This window comes from Siniperca chuatsi, linkage group LG19 (assembly GCF_020085105.1).
Source record: "Siniperca chuatsi isolate FFG_IHB_CAS linkage group LG19, ASM2008510v1, whole genome shotgun sequence".
Lineage (NCBI taxonomy): Eukaryota > Metazoa > Chordata > Actinopteri > Centrarchiformes > Sinipercidae > Siniperca > Siniperca chuatsi.
The window spans coordinates 3,341,875-3,357,125 of record NC_058060.1 but is presented as its reverse complement, the minus strand read 5'-3'; the positions used below and the strand labels follow the sequence as shown (position 1 = coordinate 3,357,125).

Here is a 15,251-nt window from a genome sequence, read left to right as displayed (position 1 = left end):
AGAGGTAGTGACTGAGCAGGAGAGAGAGAAACAAAAAGAGAAGAAAAGAGCGGGCGAACTGGAGTGGCAGCTGAAAGCCGGAATGTTTAACTTCAGATTGACACTTCAGTGAGGGCGAGGAAGGAGAGAGAGAAACGATGAGGGGGGGGGGGGCTTTTAAAGTACTATCCTTAGGCAAAGAACAGAGTTAAGTGTTCCCTTGCAGTCTTCACTGAGGAAATGAATGGTTGACTCTCCTTGAAAAACAGAGTTGCTATGACAACCGGCCTGTTTCTCCATTTCTCTTTAATCCCCCACTTTTCTACCTCTGTCTCTCTCTCTCACACACACACGCACGCACAAGTTTTAAGTGTGTTTAAAGTGCAGCAGTAACACAATGGTGGTGAGGAGAAGGAACAGGCATACCAGGTTTCATCCAAACTAGAACCAGTCTTAATCAGAGGGTTCAAATCTCTGATATTAAAAAAAAGCTGATATTGTGTCATTTGCTTCTTACTTCAACTGGGTAAGCTTTAAGAAACAGCAAATTAAGTGTTCTCATATAAATACAACAATAATAATAAAGTTATTATAATAAAGTTATAAAATGCTTTAAATGGTTGAATCAGGGTTAAAACTTTTCAGGACTATACAATCAAGCATATAAAAATACAGCAATGCAATGAAATAAAATAAAACAAATTAAAATAAAATAAAAGCTCCAACAATAAAGATAATTACTACTAATAAAACAGATATGATATGTTGGCAATAAGTGTGCTAGAATTAATAAAAAACTTTGGAAAAGATACATTTTGAGAAGTGATTTAAAAGATGTCATTGATTCAGCTATTTTTTTTTTTCTGCTACTTTCTGCAATAATGAATCAACATTTAGATTAGTTCTTTTGTTAATTATATGTATAAAAACAATTGACATTATTTTTGACTACAAAAACAGATGAGTAAATATGATTTCAGTTGGACTTTAAGGCCCTTTTAAATAGTTCACAATTTTTAGGGTGATTAAAGGTGGGATATGCGATTCTAATCCAATACACATTTTCTAGTCAAATTCAGCGAATATCTCCTCACGGCCAGCTAGCTGTCCGTTCAGTGGTTGTGCTTAAAAAATGGCAGTGTTTGTACACAGCCCTGGCTCTGTAAATGCTAAACAAACAAAGTGGCTCAGACACAACATTATTCCAGCCATGATTTGTGTGTCAGGTAACGTTAAATTACAGGTACTTGCCCACGGACATTCAGCTTACTTTCTAGTTTGCCAAGATATGCTGTTGTTGTGATGTTAGCTATAGTAGCAGGAGAGTTGTGAGTATTGCTGTCTGGAGCTGGTTTGCTGGCTCTTGGAAACCATCTCGTCCTCTCTGGCTGTTAGTTTCGCAGCAGCAACTGTAGGGACAGTTTGCTAACCCACAAACCTATCTAAGCTGGATGCCCCCCTCGTGTCCTGGATTGTGGACTACCTGACTGGCAGACCACAGCATGTGCGCTTGCAGCACTGTGTGTCAGACAGCGTGGTCAGCAACACTGGGGCCCCTCAGGGGACTGTCCTCTCACCCTTCCTCTTCACCATCTACACCACGGACTTCAGCTACCACACAGAGTCCTGCCATCTTCAGAAGTTTTCTGATGACCACATGCTATGGTGGGATGTATCAGCGGTGGTGATGAGTCTGAGTACAGGGCTGTGGTGGGTAACTTTGTTTCATGGTGTGAGCAGAACCATCTGCAGCTCAATGCAACAAAGTCTAAGGAGCTGGTTGTGGATCTACAAAGGGCCAAGGCAACAGTGACCCCGGTTTCCATCCAGGGAGTCAGTGTGGACATTGTAGAGGATTACAAGTACCTGGGAGTATACACGGACAATAACTGGACTGGGCTAAGAACACTCAAGCTCTTTACAGGAAGGGCCAGAGCCGCCTCTATTTTCTGAGGAGGCTGAGGTCCTTCAACATCTGCCCGACAATGCTGAAGATGTTTTATGAGTCTGTGGTGGCCAGTGCTATCCTGTATGCTGTTGCATGCTGGGGCAGCAGGTTGAGGGTAGCAGACGCTAACAGACTCAACAAACTGATCCGTAAGGCCAGTGACATTGTGTGGGTGGAGCTGGACTCTCTGGCGGTGGTGTCAGAGAGGAGGATGCTGGCCAAACTACATGCCATCTTGGACAGTGTCTCCATGACGTGCTGGTCAAACAAAGGAGTACCTTCAGTGGAAGACTCATCCCCCCAAAAAGCACCACAGAGCGCCACAGGAAGTCATTCCTGCCTGTGGCCATCAAACTATTTAACTCCTCCCTCTAAGTGTCAGTCTGTATGACCCTAAGTCATTAAACTGGACATTGATCATTACATCTATGCAATACTTGACATAATTGTGCAATATCCTGTGTTAATACTCCTGGGCAATATACTTAAATGCCCTTATTTATTGATATTGATATTTATTCATACCTCTGTAAGGGATGGAGACACCGTTCCTTCTTGGTTCTGTTTCCCTTTTGTCCTGTTTTTTGGCTCTTTTAACTTTGTTGAGGGCCCAAGTAGGATAACCACAGGCTGAGAGAGCATTCTGGACATGCCTTTCCTCCTTCTTCTTACCCTCTGAGCCGGTGAGCAATTCTTGGGCTCTATGTTGTAATGTCCGGATCACACCCAGCTTGTGCTGTAATGGATGGTGTGAGTCAAAGAGCAAGTATTGATCCGTATGTGTTGGTTTCCTGTACACTTCTATCTGGAGCTTTCCGTCCTCTCCTCTGAGTGTAGAACAATCAAGAAAGGCCAGGCGGTTCTCTTTGGCATCCTCTCGTGTGAACTTGATGTTGGGGTCCACAGTATTGATATGCTCTGAGAACGCTTCTAAATCTTGTTTCTTGATCTTCACAAAGGTGTCATCCACGTGATGGTACCAATGACTTGGTGGTGTGCCCGGGAACGACGACAATGCCTTCTTCTCAAACTGTTCCATGTACAGGTTGGCCACGATGAGAGAGACCAGAGAGCCCATGGCACAGCTGTGCTATGTGGGTTCGTGAGATTTTGTTAGCGTGAAAACATCTCGCTGAGTACCATTGTTTGGTTCAAGAAGCTGGACGGAGCTTCAAGGAGTAATTAACCCCACGTTTACCAGCTAGAATATTAAAATGATGCTTAATCATGAATGCATCACAAATTATGATCAAGTGATATAATAGGCTATATATTTTTATGAAATGAGCCATTCTGCATAATGAATAGCCTACTTTTACTTTTGGTACTTTAAGTATATTTTGACGCCACTGCCTATGTGGCACAACTTCAGTTACATAATTAATGTATATGCTTATTTTTTCTGACTTAATTTTTTTTCTATTTGTGATTCAGTGATACAAAATGTTTTACACTTCTAAACACATTAATAATTTAATATAATTGAAGGTCCAGTATGTAGGATTTAGTGGCATCTAGCGGTGAAATTGCAGTTTGCAATCCTTTGAATACCACTCGCATCATGCTCCCCTTCCAAACGTGTAGAAGAAACTACAGTGGCCGCAAAACTTGTAAACACGTAAAATGCGAACAGCCCTATCCTAAAGTTAGTGTTTGGTTTGTCTGTTCTGGGCTACTGTAGAAAAATTATGGTGCAACAGGGTGACCTCCATGGAAGGGGACCCGCTTCCTATGTAGATATAAACAGCTTATGCTAAGGTAATGAAAACACAACGATTCATATTTTCAGGTGATTATATACTAATGAAAACATACTTATAAATATTATATTCCATTTCTGCCAATAGCTCTTCCTAAATGTTACACACTGGACCTTTAAAGCATGTCAAAAAAGGATAGATTTTTTATTGAATTGATAATCAATTGATTATTGACCCACGGCATTTGTGGGTCAATAATCAATTGTCACTGTACAGTGGCAAGAATAGTGAAAGACGTGTGTGAGGTAATATGGTCTGTCATGGTCCAGGAGTACATGCCCTTCCCTGAACAACAACACTGGAAGAGGATCACAAGAGACTTCCATAGGCTATGGAACATCCCCAACTGCCTGGGAGCAATTGATGGGAAGCATGTTACAGGCCCCAGCATCAACAGGATCCATGTATTACAATTACAAAGGCAGCTTCTCCGTTGTCCTCCTAGCAGTAGTTAATGCCCGCAACAGAGTCCAAATGTGGATTAACAGCAACCCCCCGTCCCCTGCCTGACATCAGGGGTTGATGGTGGTGTGTAAAATCAGGCGGGGTTTCTTCAATGAGAGGTCTACAGTCTCCCTGGGATAACCAGGTCTCTGTGATAAACAAAAGTCTAACTTAAAGTAAAAAGTAATAAAAAGGATCTGATGTTTAAAAGACCAAAACTTGCAGCATTAAAACTGAGGACAGAGGGTAACAGAGGTTGCCGAGGGATTTGAATTAAATTGTTATGGTTAGCAGCTGAGGGGTGCGATATTAAGTGTGCTGGAGTTGGTCTTTGATAAGAAATGATGGTGGTTATGGAAGTCGGCATACTACACCGGGACCTGTGGGGGGAGCGCTCATGGGAATCAGTATGGGAGTCCCTCTCATGCTGCAGTGGCATGGACTGCACCTCATGCTGCAGTGGCAGTAAGAGGAAAAATCCTAAAAGCACTGAACTGATTAACTAGAATTACAAACACAAGGTAGTTCAGTTCAAATGTTAAAAGTGACATTCTGACTTAAACTTGATTACAGTTCATTTCACACAACATACAAGAAATACAATCAGTATAAAATAGAATGAAAAATTTAAGTAAAGAAAATAAGGGTCCTCTTATGCCCCTTTAAAGGACCTTGATCTATTCACTCAACTGTACAATCCAGCCGTTGTGGATCGGAACTTGTGGCCCACTCACCCAGAGGAAGAAATCAAAACAAAATTAAAAAACATTGAAATAAAAAACAAACAAAATCAATATTTTCAATTTCAGTGTTCATTTCATGAATCTGGAGGTATACAACATCAGGAAGAAATCATTCCAACCCATGTGAACTTCGCAGTATTATCATTCGCAGTGATTGATTCTTCTTGATTACTGTAGTCAGTACACATAACTCTTAAATGGTTTTAACTCTTAACACTAAAGATCAATCCGAACACATATTATTGATAACACAATTTCAAATCCTGATTATTAACTGTGACCTACAATCAACTTCGGTCATTTACATATAATTTCAAACCCTTTAATTTCTTAAACCAAAATAAATCAGAACAAATTAATCAAATCAATTATTAAATGTAATAAATTAAGTATAGGTACCACACTTATTGTGATTACTAATTAGGTCATGCAACTGCATCCCCCTCGGCTCCCCATTCATTTACCAATTGCTAAGGGTTTTCCATAGATCAAATCTCTATTTTAGATTTCTATTATCAAACTACTGTCTAATGGTGAACAACTCAACTAAGTGATAACCTTTATCAGTAGAATCTGAATCATCATCTGAAATGTGCCTTACGTGACGGTAAATGGTAAATGGACTGTACTTATATAGCGTCTTTCTGACTACTCAAAGCGCTTCGTGATGAGAGGTAGGTAAGGTTTTATTCTGATCAGGGGAACATCAATAGTTTCTGGTTTTAGGATTGGCTTAGCCATGATGTCAGTAGTCTTTTTAACAATTTATTTAATTACAGTGGATACTCTGGCACATATCATCATTTCTGAGAGTAATAATAGTAGAAAAATGATATGCACAGAGGATCCCCGAGGCCCCAATAATCCCATTAGGTCACCTGTTGGATACAACCCATGTACTTAATGCAATTAAGCTAAGCCTTGCACCGCTTCCTGGACTAAATCAGCTACAGTGTATCCTTTACAAACATTTATAGATGGAAGATTAAAGAAGTTACATTCATTTTGGTGACTTTGAAACAATTATTAGTTCCTAAATTTATTAGTATTGGACTGTGCATGAGCCATGTAGGGGTTAGATCAGAATAAATGCAAAAGCAGAATTATTCTAACGATAATTTATGAACATTCTAGCTTTGAAAAGGGTATTGAAAAATCTTTAAGGTCATTTAAGATTCCTACAAAGATAGTAGAGTTGAGCAGAGTTACTTTTGTAGAGGTTGTAGACTAAGATCTCTGCCCCTGGACAGGCTTAATTCAAATTACTTTTAGCATAGGAGCTACACTTGTTACTTAATTATCTGGTCCTGTCATAGATTAACAGCTCTGTATTGTGTGTGGAAACTCAGTACCTTATGTACACTAGAGATATTGACACCTGGAGGTCAAAAATACTGATTAACCTGGATATGACAAAATCAACTATTTCTCTCTGTGAGTCGGGGGAGATGAGTGATGTCCTGGAAAATAATAATCGTTAGTTTAATTGAACTCTCCCACCAAATCATACCAGTCATACATTTTCCAGCCCAGGCAGTGAAAGCAATCGCAGTTAACATTGGAGAGTTAGTTGAAGTTGTTGACACATCCATCAATCAGTCATATTTCTGGTGTTTGCATAGTCCAGCATCATTTGCAAAGCCAGATTTAAAGTGTCATGAAAGCTACACTTTCTCCGCCTGAGGCCATGATATGCTGGCGTGCAGCCAGCATTGCTTTCTCCTGTGTCTCATTTTCCCAGAGATGCTTTAGCTGAAGCCTTCTGAGTGTTGTGTGCACAAAAAGGATACATGTCATTCTCCTGATCACCTAAACTCTCACTCGTTAGTGAGTCTCTTACGTCATCATAGTCTGCATCCTGTCCACCTGAGTCCTCGCACTCAGGTGAGCCTTTCACGTGGTCATCCTATAGGTAGTTAACATTTCCCTCTGGCCACAACCACTTGTTGACACCGTCCGTACACTTGCTTCTCTCGATTGAATCTCACCTGCACCACGTGGCATAGATTCCTTCTGGCATTCCCTTACCCCTTGGGACGGTTCTCGTGGTTTAGCAGCACTTGGCATGGACCTCTCTCAAACACAACATCTCTTTGCTCAAAAGGATAGATAGCCCCTTTTCCAAGGCTCTGGCATATCTGCAAAATCTGTAAGTGAAAGTTTAAGAAAATGTTGGTTAGGGTTAGCACACAGCTTTCATGAATTTCTCTGTCCATCAGAGTAGCTCTGTGAGATGTCAGCAGCAGGCTTGCACCTGTGGACATAGATGTAACATTTCCTGTGGACTTAACCTTGTCATTCTGTTAGGTGTAGTTTCCAGTAGAATACAGCACTGAAATCAAAGCATTTCATTAGATCAGACTTGTCAGTTAAAGGTGTATTATGACTTCTTCCCATTTAGGTATTCTGCAGTCACTTTGAAACTCTCTAGTCCCTTAGACACGGTCATTTATTGACATTGTTTGTTAAATTGTTCCTGTGATCTCCAATATTGTATCCTCTTTTGATCGGAATACCTTATCACAAAGTCTTCCCTCACAATCCCATAAGCAGTCTCTTCTCACCCTCTGGGGGAGGTAGACTTGGATCGTGGATCTTTGGGTGTTTTTGAACCCTCCCCAGCTGCATGCAGATTCACTAGTGCAGAAGGTGGAAAATGCATAGTTTGAATCAGAGAAAAATGGTGGCAGTTTGGCTCTCAGCTAAAATACAGGCCTACAATTTAGCTCGTAAAGCTGATGTTTTAGAAGGCAAAGCATGTGCCTCCACTACATTTATTAAACAACTTTAGTTACTTGCAGATTCAGATTATTGATACAAGATACAGTCAGCAAAGAAATAATGTACTATTAAAGTTAAAGATAAAACTTTATTGATTCTCAGGAAACTGCCCAGCAGTACATGAAGTAGTTAACATGAGTTCCACCTTTACCAGCTGTAACATTAAAGTGAAGAACAGATTAAGACAACAATAATTTTAATCTACTGTATATACTAATAACTACTAATATTTATTCTGAAATGGGCCTTATGAATAGTGTGTACTTATGGTACTTTAAGTATGTTTAGTACTTTTACTTAAGTCACGTTTTGAATAATTCTTCCACCTCTGTCTGTATCACTAGTGTGTCATAATCATGTGCAATTAATATATCAAAGTCAATCAATGGGTGCTATGTAGTGGGCTGTGAAGCAGGGCTCTAGGAATAAAATAATAGAGTTGACAGAATAGTCACATTGTAATCTGATCTGGAGCAGCTGACATATGTTGACCGACTTAAGTGTTCAGAATGTGCTATACAGATTCGATATAGCAAAGACTTCCCAACTGGAGTCTATTATAATAGCCACAGCTGATAGCTCTCCAACAGACTGGCATCCCCTGCATTACAGGAGGCAGTTTAGAAGAATAGAGAGCCATCAGGTGGTAATGAGAGCCTTGTTTCCAAACCAAGATGTCCCTGACAAAGCCATTTGCCTCCGAAAACGGCAGATCATAGTCTGGTGCTGATGTGAAAGCAGCCTTCAAGTCTCTGACTGCAGATGCCATGAGTTCAGTTCATTGAAGTGGTTCAGAGTATGCATAAATGACAAAGTCCATTTCAGTGAATCTTTGAATCCAAAGCCTGCAAACGGAGCACATCTCTGCTTTGGTGTGTGGAGGAGGCACTAACTCTGTCTGGTGAGAGGAGGAGACGACCATTTTTCCAAAACTTCCCCAGGTAGGTGACCCAAGACTGACAGCTTGACGAGCGATGCTCTGTGACCTCTTTCAGTCAAAATATTTCAGGAGGAGAATAGAGTCTGTTCACATGCCTTTTCAGAAGCAACATGCCTCCATCAGGTCAATAAGGTCAAAGGGTAGGCTTTTACCTCTGAGGCTTATTTTGTAGGAACAATACCAACTATCAGATAGCAAATGCTGAACACAACCACACCACTCTATATTTAGACTCATGAATCTATGAGGTCAAATTAGAATTAACATTAGTCAAATTGAAATTGCAGCTAGAGCCATCACATTCACAGCTTCCAGACCTTGAACAAAGCACCATTCTCCAGGTTTGTTAGCTTTAGAGATTTAAATGTATTACTGGCAAGAGGCAGGTGTCTTAACACCTTGTTCTAGAAGAGGATCTATAACAGATTCAAAGCCTGTTTTTGTTTTATTTATTTATTTATTTATAGGGGAGGCCTCAAGTTCCGTTTGGGAACTGGTGAAAGTTTTCAAAAGAAGTGATTAAAAGGCTCACTGTGTGACAAACTAGCAGTCACTCTGTGTCTGAGGTGTAATGTAAACATCCAAAAAGAGCCTGTGTGTTATCAGACAGCCTGCTCCATGTGTCCAAATCACAAGGGCAAAATGTGTGGGACTCACTGAAAAACTATAATGCTACAGCAACAGAGCAGTATCAGATGGAGTCTGTTTTAGCCAAAGTAAACATCACTGATCAATGACAAGTGACAAAAACAACTACAATTAAGATCATACTGGTCAGAGAGTACATCTTAAATTTGCAACGACAATCAAGCGGTCTAAAACAATATTTATCAGGAAGCTCCAAATATACCATCAGAAATAGAGTAACTCACAGTCAATCAAATTACACAAAACATCTCCACAAAAGGCTCATTTAAGAAGTCAAAAACAAAATTATAGCTCAATACAATAAGTTTTGCTTTCTGCTTAGTAAAGTCTTTGATACACTTTCTATCAATGGAACGCCAACAAGAAGTATGCGAATTTTACATATTTACCAACTGTAGAAAGAATAGCTATACTGCCAACCAACATTGTAGCTCAGGTGAATTAGATAATATTACTGTTGCTAGCAGCACAGAAGTAATACTGATTTCTGCTTGACATCACTATGTATTGTTATGATTTCTATACGGCCTGATGTGAGAGAAGCTGGTTACTGTGGTGCAGTTATCTGCAACATTTTAGAGGATTTGCTTTATACCTCTATGTGTAAAAATCAACACCTACAATCTCTTTTCTAGTGTCTAGTTCTTCCGCATCTATGACACTTTCTCCTGTCCCTGTGTGTGTGTGCTTGTGTTTTCTGTTGAGCACTTTTCTGAGGGGTTATAACTCTCGTCCGAAACACACCACTGGTCTCTAAGACTTCAATTCTATGTTTGGCCTCTGAACATGTCTTTATCTGCAAAGCCAAATCATTGATTTCAAGGAAAGTGGCTATACTGGGCAATAAGCCATTCATTAGAGTTTGTACTGGTAGTGGTTCACATTGGTCCATTACCCCTGCATTTGACTCCCACACTTCGTGGAATCTTCTGATAAAGTGTGTTTAGATTTTTCTGGTCTTTGGAAACACTCAGTGACAACACTAAAATCAGCTGTCTGCTTATTATCAGTAGCATGACTTCTTATTTTAATCATCTCTGCAGCTCTGGTTTGCAATGCAGCCTTCATCATGGGCATATGACATGCAAAAACACATTTAGTGCTTTGTTCTACAACATCCCTTAACTGATCAAACACCTACGCACCTTTGTTATTCTCATCCACACCACCACGCTGATAACATGCGTTGTATTGTGACACGAGATCAGGGACATTCTGATTTTGCAGTCCTGAGTGCCTGTGAGTGGCAGATTGATCAATTTGCTTTATGTCTTTACTCTTATCATGTGGTGGTGAATTTTTATTATTAATCTTTTCTTTTGGTGAATTAACTACAGATTCATTTTTAGCCTCTGCTGTGGAGTGATTATTACCCATATTTACAGCATGAACATTAAAACATCAAACACACGTTCACTAAATACTGCTGCAGCTTTAAAAGTTTTACTCTTATAAGGATAAGTTTGGATGAGGCTGTGAACCACCTCAGAATGTTACATCTCAAAGGCTTGATGTTCTTCTGGCCGGGATAGTTTATCTTTATCAGCTTTATTTTGGAAGGTTTAATCAACAGGCCAGTTTTGTTTAGGTACTTAGTTTTATTTCTCAATTTCTGAACACAATGCTTCATCATGCTTTTGACTTTTACCTGTGTCCATCATGTATAGAATACTGGAATATTTTACTCATAGATTAAATATTATCAGTATAAAATTACACTCAGAAGAAGAAAGGAAGAAGTAGGTCAAACAAATGTACTCGTTACTGCATTACAATTTTTAAAAGTGAAGATGAAGAATACATATGATAATATTAATTTAAAGAACACATTTAGTCTATGAAATAACCATAACCAAATAACCACCAGTCCATCAACATTTTAACATATACCCAGGTGAATCAACCTTGAGTCTCAGTAATAACAATAAACTTATTTTCTATAGATGAACATTTACAGCCAGTGCATACAACTGATTATCATCTATACAACCGCCTTAAACTTAAATTACACAAAAATGAGCAACAATAAGTAAAACAAACACATATGAAGGAAAGAGAACACACCACTAAGGCATGACAAAATACTCTTCTAGCAATAATATCAGCGAGAGTAGAACACCTTCTTGAATAAGTGGATTTTTTACTTTTTGTCTCTCTGTCACTCTCTGCTGTATGTGTTTTAGGAGCCTTTGGGATTATTTGCTTTTGAGCCCCCCCCCCCGTCTCTCTGTTAGATTGGGTTCGGTGCTCCGCACTAGAAGTGTGTAAGGATTTCCCCCATGAGCTCAAACTGGTACCTAAATAGTCAGCGAAATAATTCCAAGCTACAAGCTATCCACAAAACTGGTGTGTTCAATTTCAGTACAGCTTCAGTTTTTATATTTTCTGCTCATAGAATTTTCTGGCATCCACTAAGAGGTTTGTATGACACTTTCGTTCCGAGCAACGCTCTCAGAGAGATCAGCCAGGACTTTTTATTGTCCCCTGACACTGATCCCTAACCTTATTTTGGCCTAAAGAGACCCTATTGTGATTGTAGATGCTTTATAGTCCATGCATAAAATACAGTTTCTTTACAGTTCTGTCAAGAGGCACACAGGGCAAGAAAAGGAAATAAAAATGTATCTCTCTTACTTACCCAGTGTCCGTCTTTCTTGGAATCCTACTGTTGTGATGCCAATTTGTTTAAGAAAAACTGGCACTGAAGAGATGTCCTCAATTGATTAAAGGGATTACTCGATGAGCCCCAGTTGGCATTACTTGAATATATGGATTTATTGCAAACAAATCTGTCGACAGAGAAGCAATGCGGCAGCCTGTACACAGGGCACAGCCAAATGCAGAACTACATTCAGTTCTACTGAAAGAGGGTAGTACATACAAATCATAAATCAGAAGACACTTCTGAAGAAGAGAGACTCCATCAGTGTGTGTAACCTAATCAGAACAGAAGGCGTTCAACAGATTACTCCCAAGGCACACCTTATCTACAAACTCAGACAGCTGGCTCCTGTTGACCCATAACAACATAATCACAGGGCTGTAGGAAAGCCTGAGGCCTTCTCTTCAACAAACCACTATTAGACCAATTTACCATGAATTTCTATTGCACCCCTCATAAATTCTATTACACCCCTAAACCTTTTATGACTCCCCAAATTCTCTGACACATATAAAATAAATGGAATAAAATAAAACAATATATACAGTTATTTATATACGTACACGTATTACACCCAGGATCCTTAAGTCCAAGCTGGGCCAGCATGGCTCCTATCCCAGCTCTCTTTCTTCTCCTCCTGGGGCTATCACAGCACCCACTGTCCTGCCTGGTACTTTAATCCAAACCCCGTCTTCCTTTTCCGATGACAACGATGATGTATTTCTGTCATAGGTAATACATGTTTCATCAATAAAAAAAAATAATAATAATGTGAAAAAACAAGAATGTAGCCAATAGAGTTTGAAGGAGTTACAGGCCATAGCATCTGTCATGTGCAGCCAGTGCAAAATCTCCTGTTCCAGTTGATTTGAACAATTTTGGTTTAGCTCTTTAAAACAAATCCAATCAGACATCATTCAATGATGTTTCAGCATTAAAGCTGAAAAAAACAGATTAAATCAAAAATGTAGTGAAGTTTGAACGAGCTACTGGCTGCTGCATTTAAATGTGCATGGCCATTGCCATAGCAAAGAACAGTAGTCTAAATCAAAAGAGGAAAATAAGTTATTGAGAAGGAAGAATCATTTTCATCATATTATTTTGATTATCAAGTAAAGATTAGCTATAAATAAAGCTATTGCTACACATTCAGGTTGTGTGTGTATATATGTACAGTATGTATATGTTTTAGTGATAGTCAGTGCTAAATTCTTCTTTATGTAAAATCTGTTGAAATTTGAAAAAAACTAAACTCTTCTTCTGGTCGATTATTAATGGCATTAAGGACACAGTGCTGATACTCAGACACATCTGGTTCAGCCCTTCTCTTCGGAGCCAGAGTACGGCAAGCAGGTCTTTCAGGTGTGCAGGGTGGTGACACATCAGGTGGCCCACCAGGGGAGTTAGAAGACTGGTATCTGTGGTATTGTCCTGGGTTTGGGTCTGTGTCTGGGACTCTGATGAAAGTGTGCTCTAAACTCTTGTCTGTGAGCGACAAATCAGAAAAATAAAAAAATAAAAAAATTCCACTTTTATAATGAGATGCACCTGAAATAGGCCTATGATACATTACCTCCACTGGTGTTACTAGGGACTCAAGGAGATCCTCTACATTTACATCCTGATCACATTACCTATCCTGCCTGAAATTGGTAGAGGTGTCCCTGTCCTGGATGTATGGCTCCGGGAAGTTGAGGATGGACATGTAATTCCACACCTGACTGCCTCCTCTCTTTCTCCTCATTTCTCTCTCTCCTGTAGGTGTCCCTCAGGTACTTGCATTTTTTGCAACATTTTTCTACTGAAATTTGTAAGGGTACAAAGATTATGGACTTGTGTGCCACAAACAAGAAAGCATTAGTTTAACTTATGTTTAATTTTTGTCTGTGTTTAAATTTTATAGCCAACGGATTAGCATTAACCCACGCCAGCACTAGTCTGTTTTGATACACAACTTGAAACAAGGAGGATTTTCAGATTTTCAAGTGTGTTTATATATAGACACTTTACATACTTTTTAAGTAGTAACAACCTGACTTTTGCAGCTGTAACAAAGTTTCATGAAGTTAAGCTACAAGCAGTTGCAACAAAAGTATCCTTTGAAGTGAAACAAAAGTAGCTGTTGACGCCGGTGAAGTTAGCAAGCTACACTACTTTTTTTCTGATTAACAGGCTGACTCTAGCTGACTGCTGCTTACTTGGTAGACCAATGGCGAACCAAACGTTCCTCCAAGCATTGTTTTTCATGTTGACATTGTGGTAGTCTGGGGATGTCATCTGGTACATGGATACTCAGAGACCATCAGTATCAACTTCTCATCCATTGTTGTTGTTCAGAATGTAATGTTGGTCTGTGACGGTTGGTCTTTGTGGTATTTGTCCCACCTTATTGTTTACATCTCACAGCAGCTGGGACTGCTTCATAAAGTTCATAAAAACCACAGTGACATTGGTGTCGATGTTGGCACTTCAGACCCAGTCAGCAATAAAATGAAAACACATGTTCTTAAAAATAGTTGCTCTGTGTACATAGGCCTTTAGAATCTATTCATGAAGCTGCTGAGGGAGCAACTTTTACTCAGGACTTTAGGAAATTCTTAGGTTCATACCCGAAAAAATATCAAGGGTGGTACTGGATGCTTGGTGACTACTTGCAACTACTTGCAGGTGGTGGAGTGGCTACCAATAGTTGTGACTAATTAGATGTTGCAAAAAAAAAGAAACAAAGAGGAAATCTATTCAATTCAGTTCAATTTTATTTATATTTCGCCAATTCATAACAGAAGTTATCTCATTGCACTTTTCCTATAGAGTAGGTCTGGATCGTTCTCTTATATAATATTATTTACAGAGACCCAGCAATTCCCATGAGAGAGAGAGAGAGAGAGAGAGAGAGGTAAACTATTCTGTAGTATTCTAAATAAAAGAATACTTGAATTTCCTTTAAGTACACACCATCTTGAGTAAAAATCAAATTGGCTTCCTCCCAAAACACCGCACCACCAACCATGTATTTACTCTTCACTCTTTAACAAACAGGTACACAAAACATAAAATGGTAAGATATTTGCTTGTTTTATTGACTTCAAGAAAGCTTTCGACTCTATTTGGCATGAAGGGCTCTATTACAGACTTTTACGTTGTGGTATAGGGGGCAAAATGTATGATCTGGTTAAATCAATGTATTTGGAAAATAGATGTGCTGTAAAAATTGTAGACAAACAAATTGAATCCTTCACCCAGAGAAGAAGTGCTCATCAGGGCTGCAACTTAAGCCCAACTTTATTTAATGTGTATATAATAATAATAATAATAATGATATGAGCTTGCTGTACAGTTGCTCCAG

At 39.3% G+C, this 15,251-nt stretch overlaps 1 long non-coding RNA gene across 1 annotated transcript; it reads right to left on the bottom strand.

Annotated features, from left to right (window-relative positions):
• Window positions 1–5,681: 5,681 nt before the first annotated feature.
• On the bottom strand, window positions 5,682–12,306 carry LOC122866667. Its single transcript, XR_006375778.1, has 2 exons — window positions 11,882–12,306; window positions 5,682–7,021 (listed from the first exon to the last, which is right to left on the bottom strand). It is a non-coding gene; the product is annotated as an uncharacterized LOC122866667 (long non-coding RNA).
• Between the last annotated feature and the right edge of the window lie 2,945 nt (window positions 12,307–15,251).